This window comes from Macrobrachium nipponense, chromosome 2, assembly GCF_015104395.2.
Source record: "Macrobrachium nipponense isolate FS-2020 chromosome 2, ASM1510439v2, whole genome shotgun sequence".
In the NCBI taxonomy this organism is placed as follows: Eukaryota; Metazoa; Arthropoda; class Malacostraca; order Decapoda; family Palaemonidae; genus Macrobrachium; species Macrobrachium nipponense.
Genome location: NC_087201.1, coordinates 70,290,416 through 70,308,318, shown reverse-complemented (window position 1 = coordinate 70,308,318; position 17,903 = coordinate 70,290,416). Strand labels below are relative to the sequence as shown.

The following is a 17,903-nucleotide window of genomic DNA, read 5'->3' as shown; positions in this document are numbered from 1 at the left end:
GCAAGACCTTTCGAAGCTCCTCATTAGCAAGGAGATCTCGAACGAATTCGAGATGTCCCAGTCCCCTCAGTTTTAGGACGAGAGCCAGGGCGGCTCTATATCCTTTAACTGTGGGGTACTGAGAGGAGTTCTCTCCGGACGAAGAAACACGAGGAAATCCGCTACCTGCTGAAGAGGGCCTCTGAGAGGAGACAGACACTGTCTACGACACCAACCACAGAAGACGGCCCACTTCCCCTGGTATCACAGCTGCAGAGGACTGTCGGACGTGTCAGCCATTCTGTTGCTGCGCTACGAGAAAAAGCCTCTCGTTCGCAAGAGATGGTGGATAACAGCCAGCCGTGGAAGTTGAAAGGGACTGGACTGCTTGGTGGTACCGTTCTACGTGTGGCTGGGCTAGAAGGTGGTGCCAAGTGGGTAGCTCTCTCGGTGCGTCCCCGCAAGAAAGAGCCAGCAGGTCGGATACCAAACGGCTTGAGGGCCTGTTTTGGGAGCCACCCCCAGGATCATTCTGAGATTGGGAGTGACCAGCGCTCCGACTTGGATCACTTTCCGAATCAGACAGACGGGAGGAAAGGCGTAGCCGCGAAGAGGGTTGTCCCAGGGGTGTGGGGGGGGGGAGAGCGTCCTCTGCAGCTGCCCATGGGTCCGGCACAGCTGAAAAGAAAAACCTGAAGTTTTCTGTTGCCGAGGGTGGCGAAACAGGTCTACGACCGGTCGCCCCCCACAGGTTGAAGAGCCTTTCCGCCACGTCTTGGTGTAGAGACCATTCGGTCCCTATCACCTGATCCCGACGGCTGAGCTTGTCTGCTACTACATTCCTCTTGCCTGGAATGTAGCGTCTGACAGCTCTATCGAGTGAGCGTGGCCCCACTCGTGCACCTGCACCGTCAACTGATGGAGCGGAAGAGACACTAGCCCCCCCTGCTTGTTGACTAGCCACTACTGTGGTGTTGTCGCACATCAACACCCCACTGAGGTGTCCCACCAAGCGGTCCTGAAACTCTTGGAGAGCGTTGAACGCCGGCCTTGAGTTCCAGGACATTGATGTGAAGGTGCTTTTCGTGATGGTCCCACACACCTGCAGTCAGCAACTCCTCCAGGTGTGCGCCCCATCCCTCGGTCGATGCGTCTGAGAACAGAAGCATCTCCGGGGGGGGAGTGCGTATAGGCACTCCTCTTAAGAGGTTCTTGTCGTCGAGCCACCAGGCTAGGTCCTGCCTCACCTTGTCCGTGATAGCCACGGGAAAGTAAGGAGGATCCTTGGCCTGAGACCAACTCTACCCTTAGCCTCCACTGGAGAGACCGCCAGGTGAAGACGCCCGTGAGGGACTAACTTCTCGAGTGACAACAGATGGCCGATCACGACTTGCCATTGCTGTGCTGCCTGTTCCTGCCGACAGGAGGAACCCGGCCCGGCTCCTCCCTGAATTTGCTGATACGCAAGTCTGCGGAAAGACCTGCCCTGCTACCGTGTCTATCAGCATACCCAGGTACTTCATCTTCTGCTTGGGTTCGAGATCGGACTTCTCGTAGTTTATCACGATCCCCAGATCGCGACAAAACTTGAGGAGTCGATCTCTGTCCTGTAGCAACTGCGAGCTCCTAGCCAATCGTCGAGATACCTCAGAAGACGTATCCCGTGCGAATGGGCCCAAGCTGACACCAGATGAACACTCGCGTGAACACCTGTGGGGCGGTTGAGAGACCGAAACAAAGTGCCCTGAATTGGTACACCGTCCCGTCGGAGATGAAGCGGATTGGTACTTTCTGGAGGACTGATGGATGGGTATTTGAAAATACGCGTCCTTCAAGTCCCACTGAAAGCATGAAATCGTTCCCCCTGATCGAGTCGAGCACCGAAACGTGCCGACTCCATCGTGAACCGCGTCGTGCGAACGAAGCGGTTCAGGGGAGAGAGGTCTATCACCGGACGCCAGCCCCCCGATGCCTTCTCCACTAGGAAAGAGGCGGCTGTAAAGCCTGGTGACTGGCCGGTCCAACCCCGATTTCTACAGCTCGTTTCGCCAGCATGGTCTTGATCTCCTGTCGAAGAGCGTTGTCCTTTTGCTGATCCCCGGACATAGGTCTGTAGATGGACCGGTTTGGAGATGAGGGGGGCCGAGACTCGAAGGGTAGTAGATACCCCTCCCGACGACGTCTATCTACTCCGTTCTCGGCGCCGTAGCGCTGCCAAGTCGCCCAATGGCTCGCCAGCACCCCCCACTTCCGGCAGCAGGTGAGGGAGGGGGAACGCCGTCCCTAGCGTTTCTTTCCCTCCTCGTTTCGACTTCTTTCCACCACTCCTCAGGAAAGAGGGCTGGGAGGAGGGCTGGTTACGGCCTCCTCTAGCAGTAGTTGAAAACAACAGGAGTCTTCACACGGGGCTTGGACGGTGCAACCGTCTTCGCCGCCGTGGAAGCGCTAGCCAAGCTCTTTGGTTTGGCCGCAGTCGCTCGAGATTGCCCAGTAACCTTCGAGACTGCCTGGTGAACTAAGCGGTCACTGTCGTCAGTGCGCCGCCTTTCCACCGCAGCGTCCACCATCTCTCCAGGAAAGAGAGCTGGAACTCCTAAGAGGTCCATTTCGAAGCCGAATGAAGGTGCCGCCTCACGCCCGGCCCCCTTGGTCACTCGGGTAAGGACTGCGTCCCTACGTCGAAGAACCAAGTTGGCCCACAGGTTAACAGTCTGATGGGCGACAGGTAAGAGATTGCTCTTCCTCCGACTGGCACAGTCTCCTATAAAAGAAGCGTCGTCTTCAGAGCAGAACTCCCGGAGCCGGCCGCTACTTTGGATATTGTGAGGGACCACAATCCAAACCAGGAAACTGCCTGGAATGCTGCCATAGCGGTAGATTCCAGGGCAAGTGCCTCCTGCTGCGAGAACCATAGGTTCTCCGACAGGAGCTGCTGCAGGGACACACCTGGAGTCAGCCTCGCTAACTCCGGGTTAACCTGTTTCGGCAGTATCGGGTCTTCCGAAGGCACGTAGAATCGCCTCTGCCGCTGTAGAGGAGGAGGAAGCAGCTTAGAAGACCGTCCGGACTTTAGCGAGTTCCTCCCGTCCTGAGACGAGATTCTCCACCTGATCCAGGACTGAGTCTGCAAGCTCTGATCGCGGTTAACCCCACCATCATTTTGGGCTCCCTCTTGGGGACCCCAAAATGATTCGAGCCGGGACGTGGGCTCTGCCGTGGTAGCGGCGATCCTTCCGCAAGGTCATTATGCAGACGCATCAGCTTAATGACCTCTGCAAAGTTCCTCTGTATCGCGGGAGTTACTGCGTCTTGTGGAGTAGGACCGTTCCAGTCCCACCCTCCAGCAAGAGCATATCCCGCGATACTCCTCCTTCAGAAGGAGGAACAGCGACAGACCCCTGACGGTCGCCTCCAACTACTTGCGCGTATGTTTCTGGTCGGTCCTAAAACCGTGCCTGAGCCATACGGCCGTCATAGCTGGGTCCACGAGCGGCGCACCTCTCGTGATCGCTCCTCGGTACCTCGCTCCTCCCGGTATAGCCCGAGGAGGTTGAAGGTATGGGAGAGGCAGACCTGACGCTCCCCCCTCGCTCGCTGGCGGAGGACCAGCGTGCGTGGAGGGTGCTGCTGATCGTCAACCCGCGGTGACGGTCGAGCAGCAGGCCTAGCCTTGCCGCTCGCCTGGGGCGATTGGCTCGGCTGAGAACGTCGAGACCGATCTCTAGCGTCCGGCGAGCTGCCGCTGGCGTTCACCGTCTTCCGCCCAGCGGTCCCAATCTGGAGCGGCGGACGGGTGACCTGCTAGGCTCTCTGTCGCGTCGAGACCGGCCAGCGTCCTCTCGGCGCGTCGAGCCGCTGGTACCAGCCGTGGCTGGTACCGGCGGCCGCGGGGACTCCTTCCTCGCCTCAACCCGTGGCTGGTCAGCGACCGTCACGTCAGCCCGAGCAGCCAGTTGATCGCTGCGAGAGCGTCCACTGGCCTGGCGAGAGTCGTGTGCACGACTCTCGCCAGTCTTCTGCTCCGCGCCGCTGTCTTGACGGCGAGCGAGCTCGGGCGTCAAAACTTTGGCTGGACGGTCTTCTTGGAAGAGCGTCCACTCGGTGCTTCTCGCGAACGAGAAGCGGCCGAGACGGAACCTGGTTTAGCGGCAGAACCGCTAGCACCAGGTGAGGACGCACCAGCCGAGGCTGGTGCACCTCTGGTCCCCGTCGACTTCTTCTTTGCAGAAGAAGCGACGGGCCCCGTTCCCGAAGGAACAGGAGGACCAGCAGAAGAGCTCCCCGACTCGCCTGAGCGAGCCGGGCCCTTAGAAGATCCCGAAGGAGTCTTCTTAAGGGGGAGGAGGCAGCCTTCTTCTTCTTCGGCTGTTTAACCTTAGAAGTCGAAGGGGAAGGAGAGGCAGCAGACGACGAAGAAGACGACGAAGATGACGACGACACCTTCTTCCTCTTCCTCTTCTTCTTCGCCAGGCTCCGCAGGACAGACGTCAGGTCTTCCATCCAGGAGGGAGCCGGGGCAGTTGCCGAAGCAACAGGGCCCGACTGCAACCTGTCCGGAAAGACCTGAGACTGTGACAGCACCACCAACAGCAGGAACAACAGGAACAGGTCCGGGAACAGCAGGAACGGCAGGAACATCTGAAAGGGAATGAGCAGCAGGAACCTGATCTGAAAGGGAATCAGCGGCAGGGACAGCAACAGGTACGGCAGGCACGGCAGGTACCACAGGAGAGCCAGGCGTCCTGTCGGCAGCTACCGTCATCCTCGCACTGGCGGCAGGTCCAGGGGGTACTCTTTGGGCAAGCGGAAGTCCTGGGGTCGGCAATACAAAGAACCCAGGTGGCGGTGGCACCGTCCTCTTTGGCACGGCAGAATTGGTCTCTGAATTTGCAGCCGTGGGTGTTACCGACATGACATGTGGTGTGTACACCAAGTGCGGTGGCATCTCATATGCTGGTGTAGAAATTGAAATAGTGGTAGTAGTGGTTACCGTACCATGAGTGACCACTGCCGACCCCGCCAACCGCTGAATCAACCCCTGTATGCTAGGCACTCCCTGCAGTCCCAGCGACATCCACACCTGTCCCAGGTCGTCCTTCGCTGATGGCCACACCTGCGGAAGCAACAGTCGGGGGGGGGGGTTAGTTAGAGGGGTTTCCTGCGCTTGGGGGGAGAAGAAACCCCACCCAGAGCGGACGGAAGACCCCGAGTACAACTGGACGTCCGGGTAGCGGGCGCCCTCCTCCACACTCGACGGATCGAGAGAGGAGAAGGACTCCGCTACCCCCCGCAGGGGAAGGCGCGAAACGTGGGGGCGGCCGGGGGGCAGGAGGAAAGAGGACGAAGTATCCGTTACCAAAGGAGTCACTGGACTTTCCGATGACTTCTTGGGCGGCCTAAGTCTCTTCCTGCCCTAGTACAGCACCCACTGCGCCTCGGACCAATGCATACAAGTCACACATGGCTCGTTGCGGGAGCACTCTCGCCCCCGACAAAACGAGTACAAACCTCGTGTGGATCCACATCCACAAATTATCTGAATCCGCCACATCTACGCCCCTCCAGCCCGGGACACACTCTACGGCGACTGGGGGGTCGCGGCGAAATCTCCATTTCTTCCTCACTCATCATAATGAACAAAAAGAAAGAATGCAAAGTACTTACAATTACTCTCAATCACACTAGGAAAAGAGGGCATATACTCAACTCAAAGCAAACGACAAAGCGGGCAGAGCGATGACGAGCACGTCTACTTCCACATAACGGCCGAAAGCAAAAGTGATTTGTTTATCCTCCCAGTCGCGCGGCGCGCGACGATCGGACAAGCAGTTAACTACCGTTCTCCCCTTGTTCGAAGCTTACGACCGTTCCAGCTGCCGCTAGCTACTTCCTATTGTTAAAGGACCGATGGTTTGTATTACGTATCGGAACAAAAATTAATTCCTGGGTTACAGCGCATGTTCTAGGTTATGTCAGTAGTCCAACAGAAGACTAAGTTTAATATGGTTCCTAAATGACAGAATGGTAAAAATGTGGAGGCTTGGTGAAAAGTTCAATCAATATTAAGTTATGTTTTATTGATTTTAAAAGTAATGGTATCTTATAGATTTTCAACTGCCTTGGGTTTATGCTGTTTTTTTTTGGCTTATGTCGCTGCATTGGAACAGAACCCCTGTCGTAACCCAGGGACTGCCTGTAGTCCTGACATACCTTTTTTTTTTTTACTTTCGTTGCTGTGTCAGAACGGAACCTCCATTGTAACCCGAGGACTGGCTGTAGTCCTGACGTATTACAGCAAGAGTAGTAAGAGTGACAGAGTTAAGACACTATTTGCCTAGTCTAAATATGACAATCCCTTAGGCCAGAACTGAATGTGCAAGACATCCAATAATTAGCTATGACACATAAGCAAGGGCACTTCATTACAGTTTCTAATGGCCTAAGTCACATAGTAGGGTCTTGTGTCGAAGTTATGTTAAGATGCAAACCAGCATTTGGTAGATCTAGGGTACTTATCCGTGGCGGCCTAGACTATGGCAGTTGCGGTTTTTCTATGCAGTTTTACCTACTGAACAAGAATTTTAAGTAATATTTATTCGGACAACTGTAATTAACCCCCAGGGGCCAGTACTAAACACGGCGAGGTATTATTTTATTTATGGACATTAATAATGTAGTGTATTTTAACTTAGTTCACTATGTTAAGGAAGTGATAACAAAACACTTCTCAATACATTATTGTCGCTAATGCATAATTACAGAGAAAAAAAAAATTAAGTTTTTACCTCGAATTTTTCCTAAGTCGGGAGAGGTGTTTCCTCTACGGTAATGTTTACTTTTAATGAGCCCTCTAACTTACTTTCTTACGCAAACAAAAGCAGTTCCAGTTACTCATTACTGGCTGAGAGGTGTGACATCGTTATGACGTCATGGGTTTCATAACCAATTACGAATGACTTTAGTCGAAAACTAAGTTTCACTAGCATTTCAGCAGAGTAATAAAGTTACCTGTCCAATGTCCAGTGGTATCCTTGTTTGACTGAATACTCGAATAATGAAGCAAAAACCGGCATTTTGTCTTCCTGTAGGTATGGCAGAGGTAGTGGCTGGCCCTTCTGGCATTAATTTTGACAGACCTTCGATTTCCTACCGATTGTTTGCAGTGCAATGTGGGTTACGGTGAATTTTATCATTATTTGTCTAGTGGTGGTAAAGAAGTTGTGATTGAATATGCTTAAAGACATAATTTAATTCTAAAGCAAAAAAACTGCGTGTTGTGGAGCTATTTGTCGGATCGACTCCAACAGGAACGCCTTTAGATGTGATCGCTCTGTAGGAACGAAAGGACATCGGCGTAAGCGATGCGACACCCAAATCCATCCGCCACGGTAAGAAGCCTTACTGTAACCTCTGTGGCTAGCGCACGCAGCGCAACATTACCTCTTGCCAGAACATGTCGGGCTTGCCAAGAATCTTTAAATATGCGGATAAGGCGCGAAGCGCCGTTCCGCCACGGCCTTACTGACAGCACACACAAATCGATCGTTGCAGATATGTAGTCGCTCCCTACTTTGTTTGTTGTTGTTTTGGTATCGCCGCCATATTGGTTTTGGTGTTCTTCCGCCGATTTTGGTCGGCGGTCGAGTGGGCCCGCAAATCTGTAAGTGCTCCAGGGATAGGTCCATTTTTATGTTTGAGTGTTATATTTAGGTTTTTTCCCTCCATTTTGCCCTGTTTTTACCTACTTTGTCTCCCCCACCCAAAACCCCACTTCCCAAGGAGGTTCCCCAGATTGTTATCTATAGGGGGAGGGGTGGTGGAAGGATAAGTACTCATTTGCGATGGAAATAAAACTCAAAATCATTCAAATCACATCATAATACAACAGAAAACCCTATATTTTATGTTGAAAGCAATTAATGTCCATAAGTAAAAATTTACCCACGGCGAAATACATTAGACGCCCCAATCCCTAGTGAATGTCGTATCTGCGGATACGTTCCTTGCATCCAATGTATTTCGCCGTGTTTAGTACTGGCCCCTGGGGGGTTAGGCTAATTACAGTTGTCCGAATAAATATTACTTAAAATTCTTGTTCAGTAGGTAAAACTGCATAGATAAACCGCAACTGCCATAGTCTAGGCCGCCACGGATAAGTACCCTAGATCTACCCAGCATTTTAATCTATGAATTACTACTATGGGACCACTAGGGCAGGTTGTAGTATAGTAGGGTATGAACACAATCAGATACTAGGCCATGGTATTGCATCACAGGTTACGTCAGGTTGGAACACACCCTGTATTTCACTAGTTTTAGTAATTAGCTACGTGTAATGGGTGCATTCTGTCTTAAACGTGGTGCATTCAGATGGATTGATGCACTGACGCAGTGGTACATTCAGTTCTTCATTGTAGCTAAGGGGTCACTTGTAGGTTTGGACCCTCAGCCATTTTGGGACACTAACCAATGACTAATCCTCTGAACCATTGGAATATTTTACGAGATTAGGTACTATAGGGATAAGTAGGTATACCTAGTAGGCCTAGCCAGGGTCTGATTAGTAGCTACTACCTATACTCGGTTTTTTTCCGTCTGTCCATCAGGCTGTGGTGTTTGCGCATGGTAACACTGCGTCCCGGGCTTTAAAATAATATCCTATTTCGAGTATTAGTAGAATTCACATTCATTAAATTATTAAAAAACTTTTCAGTTGCAAATGTAGTCAGATATCCTTTTATTTACCTAAAACTTACACATAGCGTAACTATTTAAAGCCCGGGACGCAGTGTTACCATGCAAAAACACCACAGGCGGATGGACAGATGGAAAAAAACAGAGTACGTATAGCCTAGGTATACCTAGCTACCTAGGCCTAAGTGTCTCTCAGATACCTATACTAAGTAGTACTAGGGATACCTACCTATATATAGCTAGGTACTGATTGGGTATCTAGCCTAAATAACACTGTTGTAGTGTAGGCTACCAAATCTGTGATTAATTTTCTAGACTTGTTACTGATTACGGTTGACTGATCTAAGAATTAAGCCTAACTGAAAGAATAGGCCTACATTGAAAATCACTATATATAGCTAAAAAAAAGCACAGGGCAGTAAAAACCTATCAAGTAACTAACATGAGGGAGTCTTGAAATCCATCTGTAAGGGAAGTACAGCAATGAGAAATAAATACGATCCTCGGTACTAGAATCATTGCAGGCCTCCATCAATTAGGCCTAACTGGAGTGAACCAGCATACACTAGCTTGGGTATACCTTATGATATAAAAAAAATGTTATGACATATTAGCCTGACTGCGAGAAAAATGATTGAATGAAACGTAGTTTCTTCAAAAAAAGATGAACTCAAAGTCCTTAGATAACATCTAGAGCCCAGAGGCCTACGGTACAAGAGGCAACAACGACCTGCTCGATGGGCCACTTTCACTGACGAAAGTTTTAACTTGATACAACTACCTATATTTAGGTACAATAAATTGTCTTCCATGCATCGACGGTCAGAACTTCATTCAACATACACAGCTCCGTCATTTTTCTGTATATTTGATCATCTAAACTTGCTAAAAGTGGAGACTTACTTTAGACGTTGGTAACTAAGTTAGAGGGACACTTTCTCCGAGAAACCGACTGAGACTAGTCCGGGAGCCGACGGACGGTTTCTGGTCCACAGGGGCCTGTTCACCAAGTGCTCCTATCGTATGGCGAAAGCCTTATCCCGAAACTATTTTATCTATATTCTTTGTTATTTCAAAGAACACATAAGAAATTATCGTAATAACATTTTAGATAGTACAAAAATTCTATCCATATCCCAGATAAGTGGGAAATTGATTCAGGTCACAGCATATTTAATCAGCTGATATCTACGTATCCTTCTGAACTTGATTTAGAAAACTTTCCACGCACCAGCCTGAGCCACAAACTCTTGCATCAGTTGTCAAGTCTTTTTCAGCTGATTGCGTCTATGTTGTGGGGAGCCAGAGGTCCACACCAGCCCTCACCCACCCTTTCAGTCATTTGCTTTGTCTAAGGAAATGTACATTATATATAAGCAGTAAATTTTATTCAGAAGACTTACGTACTTTAGACCAGGACAATGATTTTTTATGTCGAGAATAAATTAAATTACAATTCATGACACGATCATAGCCGGTGATTTCAGCATCTATAGGTACTCTAGTTCGAAGTGCCCATTTCATATCTAATTGAAACCAGAGAATACCTATTTGAAAATTAAATTTACGGCTACATCACACACCAAATTCCTTATTTTTCGTGACAGAGTAACCCTGCATACTTTTGGAAAAGAAATTACGAATGAAAGGTGTTCTACTCTGTTGTACCGCAAGTATTAGCAAGCATGAAAGGCCTAGGTTCATTTTCATTTTAGTTCTGATGGCTACTTTGCCTAGTACAAATTTTTATGATTAAGCCTATACGAAACTTAGAGTTTAGAACACACAATTTTGAATGCATATTTGTTAAAGATGGTTGTCGAAATTCATTAAGTCTCCATACATGGTTTTATATAATTTGGCTTATATTAATTACGCTTAGATATAAGCCAGAAAAATCGTGCTTAAAACTAGAGTTAATTTTGGCAAACAAACCTATATAAAACTGGCTAAGTGACTTAATTAAGTTAGTGCAAAATAGACCTAAGTCTGACAACAGCGTTTGCATGTAGCTTTTATTTACTCATTTATTTGTTCATTCATTTTTTCAAGTTTACTGCCATGGAACAGCACCAACATTGTTTAAGTAATGGCCTTCCTTTAATGAGGATGATGCATTTCGCACATTAGTTGGTTGTAATGAAAGTAGTTGCCTCCCTCCTTCTCCCATTACCCTAGCATCTTTATCTTCAGTGCCTTCTAAATAGAGGGTACAGTTTTTCTGGCGTAGATAGTTATGTAAATAGCAACAGGCTAAAACAATTACTGATACTTTTTCCGGGCAGAGGATTAGCATTCTGAATAATTCGGAACCTGCTCACCAATATGCCAAAGGCATTTTCAACAATCCGGCGAGCTCTTGATAACCGGTAATTGAGAATATTTGCTCTTCTTTTGATAGATTTCTATGTCCATAGGGTTTCATAAAATTGTTCATCAATGGAAACGTTTCGTCCCCAACAAAAACATAAGGTACAAAAACATTGCTGCCAGGTAGAGCACAGGGATATGCAATCCCTTTTCTTTCAGTTGTTTGTAGAATTTGGTATTTGCAAAATTTTCCTTCGTCAGACACTCTGCCATATTTGTCCCTACATCGACCATCATGAATTCGTAATTTAAATTGACCAGTGCCACCAGGACTATGCTAAATGAATGTTTATAGTCGTTGTAGTAGGAACCAGATCCAGGTGGTTTAGTTATTTTAATAAACGTGCCGCTTATGCCACCCATACACCGTGGTAAGTTCCGTAAATTTTGAAATGACTCAACAACGTTTATCCATTCTTCTTCACTTTGTGACATTACAAGTTCCTTTAATAGTGTCTCGCAGGAAAACCTTGGCCTTTTCTTGAGCCACTCTTTCATCCATGCCTTTCTTTTTCTTTCCACTTTTACAGTGTCGCCTTCTAAAGCGATAATTATCGCAGCGCAATCGAGCCTCTTGCTCATGTTCGTCCCCCACGAGTACACACAACTGAGGCTTGATATTGTGTGGTTGACAAATGAGTAGCATTGCATGATGCATGATGCTGGACAAACACATTGGATCGTCTATGGTCCGCTTACTTGGTATTGGCAATAGAGCAATCCTGCCTTATTGGCAGTTCAAGGCTCCTCTTGCTAATAATTAAGACTGATAGACTCAGTACTGTACTTTTTTTTTTCTTCGTGTTCAGACCCCTGAATCTCATGAGTTTTATTTCTCAATATGGTGGGGTATCTACACAAAGGCGTAGCCAGAGATATTATTTTTTTATTTTGTGTGTGTGTGTGGTGGGGGGAAGGTTCAAATAGGACTGGTGCGAGCAAAAGACTTAATACAAAGGTTTCTATGTAAATACTAATTACATTTGAAATAAGCAAATAATGTGATATGCATAGATATAGTGAGGTCTACAACTTATATACTCCAATGGTAAGGCAAATTTTATGCTGTATTATGAGAGTTTAAAAAAAATCCTACACTTTTGTAAGTAATTGTCTCAGATAATACATACAGAAACACATGGATGTAAAGTATATTAATTCAGTTTAGTTCTCTCTCTCTCTCTCTCTCTCTCTCTCTCCTATTTACATTAAACGAAAACCAGACAAGAAATAATGGAAGGAAACTAGAACTGAAGAGAAACGGCACATCCCATTGTGACACGTGGAATAAACTGCCACCAGAAGTTGTAAACAGCAACAGTGTGGAAGAGTTTAAAAGAAAGCTAGACAAAATCATTAGGACACTGTGAATAGGTGAGCACACGATGTCTCCTCGGATGGACTAACAAGTCTTTGAGACATCCTAATCCTTGTAACTCTCTCTCAGTATAACCAAAATCTCTTTCCCTCTCTCTTCTTTCCAGATTCAACTCAAAGTATTTAAATAAACCCAACCACAAAATCCTTATATGCCACTCTTATACGAGAACGCAACTTTAAATATATATATATATATATATATATATATATATATATATATATATATATATATATATATATATATATATATATTTCACTTATATAGATGAATATGAACCAATAATAAATATATGAAGTATATTTGAGGGCCAGAATTATGAGTCAGCCTCACAAACTAACTACTTATGCACTTGTACGTGTCAGAGAAAAAAAATTAAAGGCGAGAGATCCCTTGAGGAGAATCTTTATAGAACCCCTTTCCCCTAAATTACCTCCCAGAGACAGGCAGGACACATCCGGAGGTAGACCTTCCTCGGAAACTGCCTTTCCAAGAGGGAGGCAAAGCTCCTGGTAAAACAGAACGCATCCTTGCAGGAGATCCCCAACAATTAGTTTATTTTGGAAGACATCCCTTGAATATAGCCTCCAGCCATTCTCACAGAGATACCTTTCGAAAGGGGGCAAAAGTTTTATCTGCTAGGGAGGTCTTCTTCCCAGGTAGGAGTTAGGGGTTCGGCCAGGCCGGGAACCATCCCTGGTGGAGGGCCTCGCCACTTGGGTGTGTGCCAAGGCTTCCTAGCGAAGGTATCCCATCAGTATGCCTTCTCAGAGAAAGCCAGGCTACCCTCAAAAGATATGGCCTCTTCCATGGTTGCCTCCCCAAGGGGAACCAAGGCACACCTGCTCGGAGGGCACTCATGAAGTCCCATGGAAGACATCCTTTTAGGTTCTCTAGGGATCCCCTGGCATACGCAGCTCTAGGAGGTCCTTACATCTGGATGATGGGTACCCCTTAGCTTCCCATCGAAGGCAGCCAATGAGGAGAGGCTTCCGGCTGGGTGGGGTATCCAGGCTAGTAGGGCAACTATACTCTGTTTTTTTTCATCTGTCCATCCGCCTATGGTGTTTGTGTATGGTAACACTGCGTCCCGGTAAATAGTTACGCTGTGTGTAAGTGTTAGGTTAAATAAAAGGATATCTGGGTGTACATTTGCATCTAAAAAGTATTTTAATAATTTACTGTATGCGAATTACACCGTTAATATTCGAAATAGGATATTATTATAATTGTTGAATGTGAGCTGAATGTAACTATCTAAAGCCCGGGACGCAGTGTTACCATGCAAAAACACCACAGGCTGATGGACAGATGGAAAAAAACAGAGTATAGTTAGGCACAAGCTTTAAGAATTAGTGGGAAGGCAGCCCCAAATGAAGACCTTCCAGCCCTGCAGAGACCTCAGGGTTCTCCAGTGGAAGTTAATCCAAGAAGAATGCTTCTTCGTTTGGCAGGATTATTATCATTATATTGGGAAGTTGACCTTTTAAACAACTTCTGTTGAAAATAATGGCTGATTCAGCTGCGTTGATTTTATACAGGACTTTCAGTTGATTTTTCTGTATATGGTAAATTTGTGTTCTGTTGTGTCTCTGATTATTAAAACACCAAGAAAAGGAATTTTGTTGTCTGTTGAATGGGAAACATGCAAAAAATTCCTTTTTTTATGTTTTAATAATTAGAGACACGATTGTCTGTTGAATGGGAAACATGCAATAAATTCCTTTTTTATGTTTTAATAATTAGAAACACGACAAAATGCAAATGTAGTACCATATACAGAAAACCAACATTCTCACCTGCATACATCCACTACTATAGTTATCATGACATTTCTATCAAGACAAGCATAGCCAGCAACTTACTCTTAAAAGCCATACGAATTTATTCCCCAGACTTCCTAGAAAAACAATCTGAACTCTTTCGTAAGCAGCTTTTGTCTTTAAGGTATCCTGACCGTATAATTGAGAAAGCAATTCATGAAGCAAACATAATTTTCTACCTACCCCCTCAAGACAAGACCAGAGAGACACCCAACAATAAAATAATAATCCCCACACCTGGACAGGATTAAGAGGGTGACCCAGACTCTCGGAAAATCTAACCCTTTTGCCTTTACCTAGCCAAATCCCAGATTAACGTCCAACAAAAGACAATCCCCAAAGACACAGGAGTATACAAAATCCCATGCTTGGACTGTGACCAATCTTACATTGGTTTTACAGGAAAATCACTTCCCCAGAGAATAATACAACATAAATGGTCGGTTAGATATAGATAACAGAGCTCAGCTATTTTCAACCATATAAATAACCATAACTACAGAATAAAATCAAATTTGTCACATTTAATCTATAGCAGCAAATGTCGGTATAATAGCCAGATGATAGAAACTATTGATTAAATAAAGACAGGTAATGAAAATCTCAAAGGGTACCCGGGATTCAGATATCATAGATAAAATCTTCCTTCAACCAACATCTACAAAGATTAAAGAGAAATTATCAGCAGGGGTAACCAAGTAAAATGGCTGGCTGTGGATGGATCTCTTGGTATAAATACCACCTTTTCTGTAATTTTTCTCATTCATTACCTACCTGAGGAGAGAGACAGCAGTCTCTGAAATATAGTACTTACTTTCTATACCTTGGCATTTTTATGGACTCATTTTATTGATATATATTATATATATATATATATATATATATATATATATATATATATATATATATATATATATATAGTACTTACTTTCTATATTTTGTCATTTTTATGGACTCATTTTTATTAATATATATATATATATATATATATATATATATATATATATAGTATATATATATAATATATATATATATATATATATATATATATATATATATATATATATATAGTACTTACTTTCTCTATTTTGGCATTTTTATGGACTCATTTTATTAATATATATATATATATATATATATATATATATATATATATATATACTACATTATATAGATATATATCATATATATATAATATTTTATATATATATATATATATATATATATATATATATATATATATATATATATATATATATATATATATATAATATATATATATATATATATATATATATATATATATATATATATAATGTAAATGAAAAATATGGATGGAAACATGATAATTATGTAAATAAAGACAAAATCCACGATGGAAAGTGAAGCAGTGGAGTACCACTGTGAGGCATTTCGACTTCTCGTCCTTTACTAAAGAGTATGGTATAAATATGAAAATACACTTATAAAGAAAGTTCATTTATTTAAATACAGATAGGGATTATAAAGGAAAATATGTACCTGGAATCCAACAGAGCTGAAGAATTAGTAGACCTACCCAAAACAGGGGTACAATTGAAGAGGTTTACAAAGGATTAAGCCCAACTGCTCAGAAGCAGGGACAAGATAATTAATACGTAAAATGGTCCAGATAATACAATCCACAACTAAAGTTAAAATTTAACCTTAGCTCTGGCTAATATTATTTGGACCTTTGTATAAGTAAAATGTTTAAGAATGGGCTTAATGATAAAATTACTCACTTAATTACAAATTAGTTACCGTATAGATATTTTCTATGTATCCGTATGTTTAATATATTTTTTGTGTGAAAATGTACACTTTGCAAAAATTATTATTTTATCAAAATGACATTTACTGAATTGTACTTTTATGAAAAAAAATTTTGGTGGTCAGTCACCGCCCAGTAGAATCTTTTAGTTTTTTTTCTCCCTGCTTCTTAGTAGTTGGGCTTAATCCTTTTAAACCTCGTCAATTGTACCCCTGTTTTGGGTAGGTCTACTAATTCTTCAGTTGTGTTGGATTCCAGGTACCTACATATTTTCATTTATATCAGTCTATTAAGTAAAGGATGGGAAGTCGAGAGGCCTTGCGTCGGCACTCCATTGTTTCATGGATTTTGTCCTTAAACACACACACACACACACACACACACACACACACACACACACACACACACATATATATATATATATATATATATATATATATATATATATATAGATATATATATTCAAATATATGTATATAATTTGTTATATGTGATACATTTGACATGCGTATATACAATGCATGTATGTAGTAACACATTTCTTTATACGACTGTTCATGCAAGATCTTAGGCCTTTCAAGACTGACGTTGACTGAAGTTGCAAAGCCTTTGCAAACAATATCTTACAAACTATTTGCCACAAAGTTTAGACCGCATCCTTATGGATAAACGATGCCTAATGTTACAACCTATATGCGTTTTAATTTGAATATCACTGACAGCTCCCAATAATACGTACGGATAATACATAGATGATAATTCATCACAATGGAAAACAAGTGGGAAAATTCCTTATAGCATTGCCAAACTTGATAATACAACATTCTAACATTGGTCTTCAAGCACCTTTCACGAAAATACATGGTTAAAAATATATAACTTTACCTGAAGAAAATAATACTGTCTACAGTACTTGCTTGCATACCTGATTGAAAACAGTCCAAAATTAATGTCTCAGGCACCAGGGTTCTGTAACTACAGCATTAGTCTTGAAAGATATTCTCACCTTTGTGTTCTCACTAATGAGAAAACCATCTCACCATCTGTAAAACGGAATGTAAACATCTGGTATATATTCTGTATGTAACTTTTATTTGTGCAATAGTTCAATTCATTGGTTTCACAATAACCATAACAGAATAATAAAAGCAAAATCGAAATATAACACCAAGCTCAGATATAGAGTCATGGAATGCAATCACACATAGAGAAAGATTGCTGAATATTTATTAACAGAAAACTTTGCAGTACATAGCAATTTTCTTGCTGAAACATTTGTTCTGTTTAAATTAACATAACACAATATGGCCACACACTCATCTTGACCCATCCACTGTTTCACTTGTGTAAGCACATTTTGATTTGAAACAATCGGCACCAACTTCCCATGACAATTTTTGTTTGTAGAAACCTACTCATCTTTATCAGTTACTATCGACCTGGGAATCAATCAGACCTCAGAGTTCTAACTTCCCATGAAAGGGCGGCCAAAAGAATTCAGCTATTTCAGTATTGTTAAAGGTATATATGAACTATAAAATGCTATCATGAAATTTCAGTTCCTATGAATGACATCCTTGAATACACAGCAGACTGAGATTAAATAAAAAGATTTTTTCAACTATGGATTCATTACACAAACAGGTAACAAAGACAGAAAATGCTCAACTCTTCAGCTAATGAAATTTTGCAATATGAATCATTATTTTTTTAAAACAATTATTTCTTAATATCTTTTAAAACTTTAAAGTATTTGTTCAACATTATTTAATCTATAAAATTGAAATTTCAAATCTAACAGATTTCTTACATAACAAGCACTGAACTGAACTGAACTTAATATAGAATTTAGGCCAAAGGCCAAGTA

General features: G+C 43.6%; 1 protein-coding gene across 1 annotated transcript in view; it reads right to left on the bottom strand.

Moving 5' to 3' along the window:
* Positions 1–9,813, bottom strand: part of LOC135220658 (carnitine O-palmitoyltransferase 1, liver isoform-like) — a 485,885-nt gene extending 476,072 nt beyond the window's left edge. The window contains 1 exon segment of the mRNA XM_064258010.1: positions 9,577–9,813. The gene's annotated coding sequence lies outside the window, so the exon portion shown is untranslated.
* Positions 9,814–17,903: the final 8,090 nt, after the last annotated feature.